Raw genomic sequence first — 10,306 nt, 5'->3', positions numbered from 1 at the left:
TATCGTTTACCATGGCACTAGGGAGGCAACGTACCAGGTAGGATTCACGATAGTGTTACCAAAATCTCTATGCATCCCCCTGAGTATAGGACACTCTTTGCTGTTACCTCCTGAGCAGTCTAATGGCCACTGATGTCGTGATCTTAACTGCAGTCCTTCAAGGTGCAGTCTCAAGTACTGAGTACATGTTTGATGTGGCACCCATCCTGAAGACTTCAGTAATGTTTCCCCTACTGCTTTTCACAATGGCCATCCATCTACTAATCTGACCTCTCACTTCTACTGGGCTGGCTGCCTTCTCAAATGTGTAATCCAGGAAATTCTCATCTCCTTTGATGGCCTGCAGTGATTCCAATTACCTTCAAGCTTAATGTCCCTGCCAGAAGTTAAGTTGAGCATCAGTAAGCAGAAATTGGCAGGGGTTTTTCTGCTTCTGTCTGCTGCAACAGCATCTTCCCTGAGTTATCTAAGTGTTGGGATTTCAACAGTTCCAGTTTTAAGACTGGCCTTAATGGCAACATCATAATTGAGCCCAAGCCATTTGCTCACTGTGTGAGCTTGATGCTGAAATATGGTACATCAGAGGCAGCATATGAGATAATGACCATACTTTGCAGATTATTTCTCACTGTATATCATATCACCTCTTATCACCTTATAAACTGTGCTTGTCTTTTCTCCTTCTGGATAAGAAGGGTCAGATTGGATTTGAGATAGTAAGAACTGCCAATGTTGGAGTCAGAGATAACACAGTGTGGAGCTGGAGAGACCCAAGACGTCAACATTCCTGCTCCTCTGATGCTGCCTGGCCTGCTATTTTCCTCCAGCTCCACACTGTGTTATCTCAAACTGGATTTGAAATATTAATTCTACACTTCCACACTCTGAAAGCAACATATATTAATGTAAAGGGCCCTGATGTTCGCAAACAAAAAGAACATTGCATGCATTGCATTGGTTTTAACTTAACAAAATAGGTGTCAGCCATTCCTGTTTTTTTCCCTCAGGGCAATGCCTTGAAATCATGGTCAACCTGTCTCCACAGAATTTCGATAGAGTTTGGAAATAAAATAAAATAAAAACAGGATGTGCAGATTTGGCACTATCTGTGAACAGAGAAAAATAGAGTTTATTATTACTTTTTAGGAGTCTTTTTTCTTGTTATCCAAAGAATTCCAGTATTCATCAAATCCATCTCCGATATACTGAAATTCCATTGCATCGAACTCTTATGACAAAAATTTCTACTTATTTCAAAGCCACCAACTGTTCCTGATCATAGCAATGCAAATTCCATAGAACAACTCGCAAATAAGCTGAAACTCCTTACTGGTAATTTTAGATCAGCCAAACGTATCCAAGCCTGTTATATGACACACTGACCAATCAAAACAGAGTTAAAATACACACGAACACAAAATTGTAAAGCATAGGGCAAGCCATCATTAAAAACAGATCCCTCTTTGTGAAAGGATACATAACACCAATATGACTAAACTTGTAAGAAAGATAAAATTGCTGATTATTGGGGAGAAGCTGAACTTGATACAGCAAATGGAAAACAGTGGAATGAAGCAAAAAGTGGACTTTGCAAAGGTGACGGAAATTCTATCACTAAATTTGTCGATCATTCAAGTGAAGCCTAATGCAAGCTGAAAGAATTGTACAACAATTTCTACTCATGCACTTGGAGTAATAGAGTTATACAGCATGGAAACAAGCCCTTCGGCCCAAAATGGCTCGTACCCTTTTGTATTCAATGTTGAATTCAACAACTTCATACCATGAACTCCCCACCCCCGCAAATCACTTGTTTTTCTTTTATGGTTTTACTTTCAACAGAGCTGACCTATATTCTGCAATTGATACAATTCTGCTATTAATAGAATGGATCTATGCTTTTTCTCTTCTCTGCATCCATTACCTTTGCCTTTTGATCTGTGACATCTTTATCATCTAATCTCCCTCACCCTCTAACCTTTCCCGGAACTTTGCAGTGGGCTAACAAGTGTTACTTACTTGGGTTCTGGAACATATCTCTACACCTCCACAGAAGGCCTCTCAGTTTTCACCAACCAGTGCAAGTATCCTTTCCTTGAATGGTGAGGTATGTATACCTGGTGCCCTCCCCACCTGTGTGGCATCACTTCAACCAGGTGATGGATTCTTCTGCAATGACATAAAGGGGGTGAATGAGTAAGCCACAAGTGGGTGGCACAGCATTACTGGTCCATCTGAGTTGAGGTGTTTGAGGATATGAGGAGGCAGCGCAAAGCCATGCTTGGGTAGTGGTGTGGGAAGATGGCAGTGGGAATGACAGTGATTGAAGGAAGGTGTTTCATGCAACAGAGGAGTGTCAGAATGTCAGCAATGGTCATATTTGTGTGTGGTAGCACAGACAAGTGTGGGGTAGCAGAGAGAAAAGTATGGCACTTACCCTGGTGAAGCAGAGAAGGTTATTCACATTCTTTCTGCACTGCAGCCCAATCCTGGAGACAGCACTGACCATGTTGCATGGTTTAGTGACATGTCCTCCTCTGCCAGTCCTCCAGAAAGAATACTCCTTACTTGACAAGAACCTGGAGGTCCTTGTGGATGTGGTGGTCAAGAGGTAAATGTGGTGCCAGCCACCCCTTCTGCAACATCTGTAAAATGGCCTCGCTACAATAGATACTGACCTTATGGAAGACCACTGCTAAATGGCAAGTTGCCCTGGGCGTGGCATGTTGTAAGATGGTGTGGAAATCAGATATGATTCTCATCATGGCTGCCTCTTCACCTCCATACAGAAATTAAGGGGCCTAGAGAAAGTAGGTGACCAGGAAGGCACATGCACATGGCTTGAGTGATCACCTGGGGAAGAGTAAAATCTGTGGGGTCGTTGGAATGGGGACTTAGAAAGGAGAGGGTGATGTTGGGAGTTTCAGTGGCACAGTAATGCTGAGGGAGGCTGAAAGCTCCAGGCAGAGGACCACTCACTGTCATGTCAATTGTGAAGCACAAGGATGGAAAGCAATATTGAGGAGAATGATTGGGAAGAGACTCGCGGGCAGGGCAAGTAAAATGACTTGTGAGAGAGGAGGTTGAACCTGAAATATTCACTAATATGGCAGGTTTGGTAAGATACAGCAAGAAAACCCATTCGGCCTCATGGCAAGAATCACTCCACCAAACTCAAGGTGACTTATACTTTGCTAACAAACCATAACATTCAGCCTGTTAACTCTGTGTCACTCTCCACAAATGTGGCCGAACATGGTAAGTTTCTCCAGCATTTTTATTCCATCTGTCACTTGCCGTTTTTTCACACCAAGTACTTTGTTTGACTGTGCCTTTTCAATTTTTTGTCCTGGGCCCAATTACGTTTGCTGTTTCCCAGCTGTTGGCCTAATTTTAGTTTTATCCACTGGCTTCACATTTCACTGGAACAAGAGTTTGGACTGCTTCTATTCTTATTGAACTAAACAAAAACCTGGAGTTATAAAACAGTCCTGAATGCATTGTAGAAAACTTATTCATTAACTCTCCAGGATGGACTACATGAAAAAAAAACATGCAATATAATCCTGGTCCTGTAATTTCTTTTCTAATTTGGGTAGTATGTTGTTTCCTCCATTTGTTGTTCATGATGGAATGATCTGCATGATGTAAGCGTTTCCTCCTGGCTGTCAAAGCAGAACAACGAGACTGGTTTTAGATAACAAAGTGTGGAGCTGGAGGAACACAGCAGGCCAGGCAGCATCAGAGGAACAGGAAAGTTGATGTTTCAGGTCAGGACCCTTCTTCAGAAAAAGGTTTTAGATTTATTTTACTCACTCATGGGATGTGGACATCACCAATATTTATTGCCCATCCCTAGCTGCCCTTTGAGAAGCTGGTGGTGAACTGCCTTCTTGAAGTCAATGGTGTATTGTAACAACTTGGCTAGGGCTGCAACATGTTCTGGAGCACAAATCTCTAGTACTTTTGCCAGAAAGTTATCAGGGCCCATAGCCATCACAGTACCTCCAACTATTTGGTGATATTATATGGAATGAATCAAATTGGCTGAAGACTGGCATACACAATGTTGAGGATCTCTGTTAGAGGCTGAAATGGTTTCTTTTGTTCATTCATGGCATGTGGGTGTTACTGGCTGAGTCAGCCCTTATTACCCATCCCTAATTGTCCTTGGGAAGGTGGTGATGAGCTGCTTTCTTCAATTGTTACAATTCATGTGCTGTAGATAGACCCACAACGCCCTTAGGGAGGGAATTCCAGGATTTTGACCCAGCAACAGAGATTGAACAGCAATATGTTTCCAAGACAGGATGGCGAGTGGCTTGGAGGTGAATCTGCAGTTGGTAGTGTTCCCATGTATCTGCTGCTCTTGTCCTTCACAATGGACACCGTCATGGATTTGGGTGGTGCTGACTAAGGAGCCTTGGTCAATTTCTGTCATGCAACTTGCAGACAGTACACACTGCTGCTCCTGAACAGTGATGGTGGAGGAATGGATATTTATGGATGTGGTGCCAATCAAGCCAGCTGCTTTGTGCTGGATGGTGTTGAGCTTCTTGAGTGTTATTAGAGCTGCACCCATCCTGACAAGTGGGGAATATTCCATCACACTCCTGACTTGAGTCTTGTAGATGGCAGACAGACTTTGGGGAGTGAGGAGGTGAATTACTCACTACAATATTCCTAAACTCTGATCTGCTCTGGTAACCACTGTATTTATATGGCTAGTCCAGTTGAGTTTCTGGTCAATGATAACCCGTAGGAGGTTGATAATGAATGATTCAGTGATAGTGATGCCATTTAGTGTCAAGGAATGATCGTTAGATGATCTTTTATTGAAGATTGTCATTGTCTGGCATTTGTAGAGCGCAAATATTACTTGCATTTGTAAGTCCACATCTAGATCTTGTCCAGGTCTTGCTGCATTTGATCATGGACTGCTTCAGTATCTGAAGAGACATAAATGGTGCTGAACGTTGTGTAATCATTGGCAAACATCCTCACTTCTGACCTTATGATGGAGGGAAAATCATTGATGAAACAGCTAAACATGGTTGGCGGACGGCATTATTCCAACAACCAAACCGTTTTCTTTTATGCCTGGTATGACACCAACCAGCTGAGAGTTTTCCCTCAGACCCAGTCTAGCAGTAATGTCTTTTAGGGTCTGATCAGCTCGATCAGTAGTGCTGCTACTGAGCCAGTCTTGGTGATGGACATAGAAATCCCCATTGAACCCCACCCAGGGCACATTCATTTGACACTTCTGGCTGAAGATTGTTGTGAATGCTTACAAGTTATAATCAAATGCTCTTGACAAGCTATTTAGTTAAACCCTCAATAACAGCTTCACATTGATTGAAAATTCAGTAAATAGTTCATCATACCTTCAGAATATGCGAAACTGTGCTTATTAAAATCCTCTTCCCATTCCTTTGTTCAACAACCAATAAGTTCAAAACTATTAAACCTCTTAGATACCATTCTCCTTAAAAAGGAAAAGATTGTACCTGAAGACTGAGATTTATTCACACCATGCATTAAATATTCATGAACTCTGCAACATTCTCAAAGAGACCTACACACACAACACTTTGGAAAGGAAATCAGTATACACATTGCTTGTTGCACAAGTTGGCACCCACACAAACCACAGGATTGCTGTGAAAGGAAAATTGTAAAATATTATACCGGTGCAACCATGGTGTTATTTCAAGTTGGGGCCTTCATACATTGTTGAGTCAAATTACCATGTTAAATCTAAAGGGGCAGATATTGACATGGCTATTGACTACTCAACATGTCTGATGTCTCAACACCCCTCACATACGGCACACATCTTTTTCAAATTAAGTAAACACTTATTTATTAAATTAAACACCAAAGTATTTCACTTGAGACAGATAATCATCCAGGTATCCTTAATACCCACAGATTGTATTACTCAGGTATCAGGAGGCTAGTTAGACATTGAGGATCTAAGGGAAGTCAGGCAAAACATTTTCATTTACAGGGTGAGTTAATCTACTAATGAAGGTGAACAAAGAAAACAGCACAATGGACTCTAGAGATAAATTAATTAAGTTACTGAAAGTGAAGGAACACTGAAAATTCAGGGAGACAATACTGGTCTTTTGGGTATTATGCCTCATATTGTTCTTTCAGAGTAAGTCGTAAAATTTTGTCTGCATCATTTAAAATACAACAGATCACAAAACACATTTTTGGTGATACACAAAGTGACTTAAAATAACCGCTTCCTGGGATGCGACAAGGCCATTATTTACTACCTATCCATGATTGCTCTTGAGATGATAGTGATAGAGAGGCATTTTAAAATGTCTAAAATCCATGTGATACGGGTACTCCCACTTTGCTGTTATTCATGGAATTCCATCATTTTGACCCAACAACTATGAAGGAATGTCAAGTCAGGTTGTAGACCAACAGGTCTGTTTGAAATCACAAGCTCATGGAGTGTAGCTCCATTTACCTGACGAAGCAGTGGCACTCTGAAAGCTTGTGATTTAAAATAAACCTGTTGGGCTATAACCTGGTGTCGGGTGGTCTTTATCCACCCCAGTCCAACTCCTGCACCTCCACATCAAGTCAGGTTGATACGTGACTTGGAAGGTGTTGTGCATGGTTGTTGCTTTTAAAAGAATTCACTTATAAGAGGACTCCATGCACTGTGTGTATACAATGTTGAAACTCTGCCTGGCAGTTAATACAGAAGTCAGTTGGTTTGCTGTAATGTCTGCTTTATAATTTATAACTTTTACTGTTTTAAGTAAACTAATCCACAGATTTATCAATCTCTGAAAAGTGATTGATTGACCATTATCATTAGCATGACGGAGGAGAACCAACAAATGTTGAGATCTCATGCACCAATTGTCTTTGTGCTCCTAAGTGGTAAAGAGCACAACTTTGGAAAGGGCTATTAAAAGGTTTGACAAATTGCAGATGGTGCCTATACATATATAGGGCTTTTCTGCAAGCGCAGGTTTAAGATGATGAATGGGTTACCAATTCCACAGGCTGTTTGGTCTGCATGGTGCTGAGCTTCCTGAGTGTCCTTGAAGGCTACACTCATCCAGGAAAGTGGAAATCCATCACATTACTAATTTTAGTCGTGTCAATGATGGAAGGATTTTGGGGAGTCAGGTGCTATAGAACATCTAATCACTGCCTTTCCATTGAAACCACAGTTATAATGCAATTGTTGCAATTAGATTTCTGGTCAATGATGACTCCAACATGTTGATGGGTCCGTGTGTAGAACTTGATATTGAATATCATGACTGAGGTGGTCATTGCCAAGCGCAAAATATTACTTGCCTCCTTTCAACTCAAATTTGAATGTTTTCCAGATCTTTCTGCATATTATCAGATTGCTACAATATTGCAGGTGCTGCAAATGGATCATGTTATTTTCCCAATTGCAACTTCCAAATTTGTGTTACAGTCTGTATGGGGACCTTTATTTGCTTAAAATAAAGTATGTTTTAAATCCCAGGGAACTGAGGGAATAAAATCACAAGATTTCAGCGTTTTGAACAAAAAAACAACTTTACTATACAAATTTAGAAAAGTAAAACAATCTTCAATATATACAACTTATACTCTAACATTCAGAATTAACATGAGGTAAATGTAAGTTATTAGAAGAACTGTGGTCAAACACCCTACAGAGCCCATTAAATAGCATGTGCAGACAAGACAGATGGATTTCTCAACAGCCTGTCAAACTGTTAGTGATATTGTGGGTCACCAAATCTCATTAAAACATTACATTCCTCTTAAACCACATCAAATCTTCACTTCCAAAGATTTAGCCTCTGAATCTCCTCAAAAAACATGCTCGTGTTTTGGTAGTTCAATCTCTTCTCTCGAGATTACATTTGCCAGATTCCTGAAATTCCTCACAAATACCTAATTACTGACACTATTTTTAATGTTTTTAAATAAACAGCTAGCTTCACAGAGCTGGTACTGGCCATGAATTTCCCTTATCTCCCAGACCCAGATTTCTTGTACTTCTTTTCTAGCTGCGCTGACTGACTCTGTGCATTGCATCCTATGAGCGCCAACAACAAATCACTGACACAATTCTAACTCTCCAGCTGCTTAGAACAAAATCCTCTTATCTATGGATCATTGTTTGCATCAACTCCATGGAGCCAACAAACAGTAGTCACCTTCTTTGATTCTGTCATTAACAAAACTGCTTGCTATTTATAGGCCCTTGAATTCATTTTAATGACCCCTTAAAACAACAGGGTCCTCGCCCTGCTCCTAGACAAAAAATTAATGCAGCAATGAACATTACAATCTTCCCATGTACTAGTTTCCACAACACACATGGACACAAAAAAAATTGATTTTATTACAGTTGGAACACTATGCAATCATCAGTGAGCACTGTCACTCTGATCTTATGATAGAGGGAAGGTCATTGAGAAAGCAGCTAAGATTATTGAACTTACAGTATCAACTTGAGGAATATCTGCACCACTGATAGTGATGATTGGCCACCAATCGCCACAATCATCATCTTGTGAGTTATGATTCCAGCCAGTGAAAAGCTTCTCTCACCTCCATTGACTTCAATTTCACCTGGATTTTATGCTACTACACATTCAATGATGCCTTCATCTAAAGCAATCATTTAGCTCTGGAATTCAGCTTTTATCTATATTTGAATGAATGCTGTAATGAGGTGTAGATCAGAGTAGTCTTAATCTGAATAACTAAACTTCAATGATGTTAGAGAATAGACTATTGAGATTATAATTGGTTGACTTTGTGAAAAGAGCATACCTAGGCAATTTTCTACTTTGTCGGCTATTTGTCATTTGTGTAGCTTTACTGGAACTGTTTAATTAGAGTCCTGCGAGTGTCTAGAACACAGTTCTGTAATACTATATTAGAATTTTAATACAGATTTGTGAATAATCAGAAGCTGAGCAGCAAAAATGGTAAATGAACCTCTAATGGAATCCCTTGTGCTTAAATACAGTGAAGCATAATGTCACATTTTATCACCAGAAACTGATCCAACATATCACTGCATTTAACTACCAATACATTAAATTGAAATTATTTAGGTTTCAGCTTGGCTTACCTTCCAGATTATGTGGCTAAACTATTTCACAGAAGATGGGGCTTTTTAAAGTTTTAAAATAGTTAAAACACAGAAGTGTCAAACACAGTAGGTAAATAGGTTTAGCAGAGAAAGCAGATTTAAAAGTGCTTGGATAAGTGCTAAAAATTATGTTGGAATACTTTGCATACAAGGTCTGTTTTACTTTTAAACAAGAAACATTAAATAGCTGGCATAAGCAATGCAATCAAACACAAGTTAGCTTAACATTTCCCATATTTAGCATGCTACCAGCATTTACAAATTAGAAAAAAAACCTCTGAGGAGTTTTGCAAACTTCAAGTTTGGGTAAATAGTGGTGCTCCTACTTTAAGATATTGTAACTTCTTGCAACCTCTTGGAGAAACACTTGTGTGCATCCAACAAAATAGATTCACTTGGTGGATAGCAATGAGCCCCCATCAATAAACACTTGGCATGCTCATTGACCTTCATCTCAAATTGGGGCATGCGAGACTGAAACATTTAATACCAGCTGGGTACTGAATGTTCCTGTCCCAGACAAATGTTAATTGGCATCAAGGATCAAGAGAGATGCCAAGTTACTTGGAATCCTACACATCTGATGGTTAATGGGAGCTTATAACAGCAGTGGCGCTTTGTTGAAAGATCTCAAATGTAAAAAGGTACATAGAAAATATGTGCAATTAAAAATTCATTCATTTCACCATTTGTCAAGAGGCAATTATATTGGTTGATGATCTGATTCCAAGATGAATCACTTGGTATATTACCACCAAGTACCAAAGTCAAACAGGTCAGCAAGATTATTGTTTGACCCATTTATGTGTCCTCAGTCAGGAAACTACAATTGGGCTATTCCAGAAAAAGACAAAATTTTTAAAAAAAACAGACTTTCTGTTACTGATTATATAATGGCACCTGCAGAAATTGAATATTTGAGAACATTAAGATCACACTGCTCTCACTCTTATTCATAGCCCAATGGCTTTCCACCACAGGCAGTTAGAAAATAGGATCTTGACTAATACAAGTGGCCAAAGTAGCCAGTACTTGTAAAGGGAAATTAATGAAATAATTTTTGGATGGATAAAAGACAACACAAGACTTACAAGCAGGATTTCAAAAGCTGGCACTCAACTATTCATATCAAAATAAATGTGTCCTTGTCTAGAAAAT

This window comes from Rhincodon typus, chromosome 1, assembly GCF_021869965.1.
Source record: "Rhincodon typus isolate 14 chromosome 1, sRhiTyp1.1, whole genome shotgun sequence".
NCBI classification, from domain to species: domain Eukaryota; kingdom Metazoa; phylum Chordata; class Chondrichthyes; order Orectolobiformes; family Rhincodontidae; genus Rhincodon; species Rhincodon typus.
Note: the sequence above shows the minus strand (reverse complement) of the source record.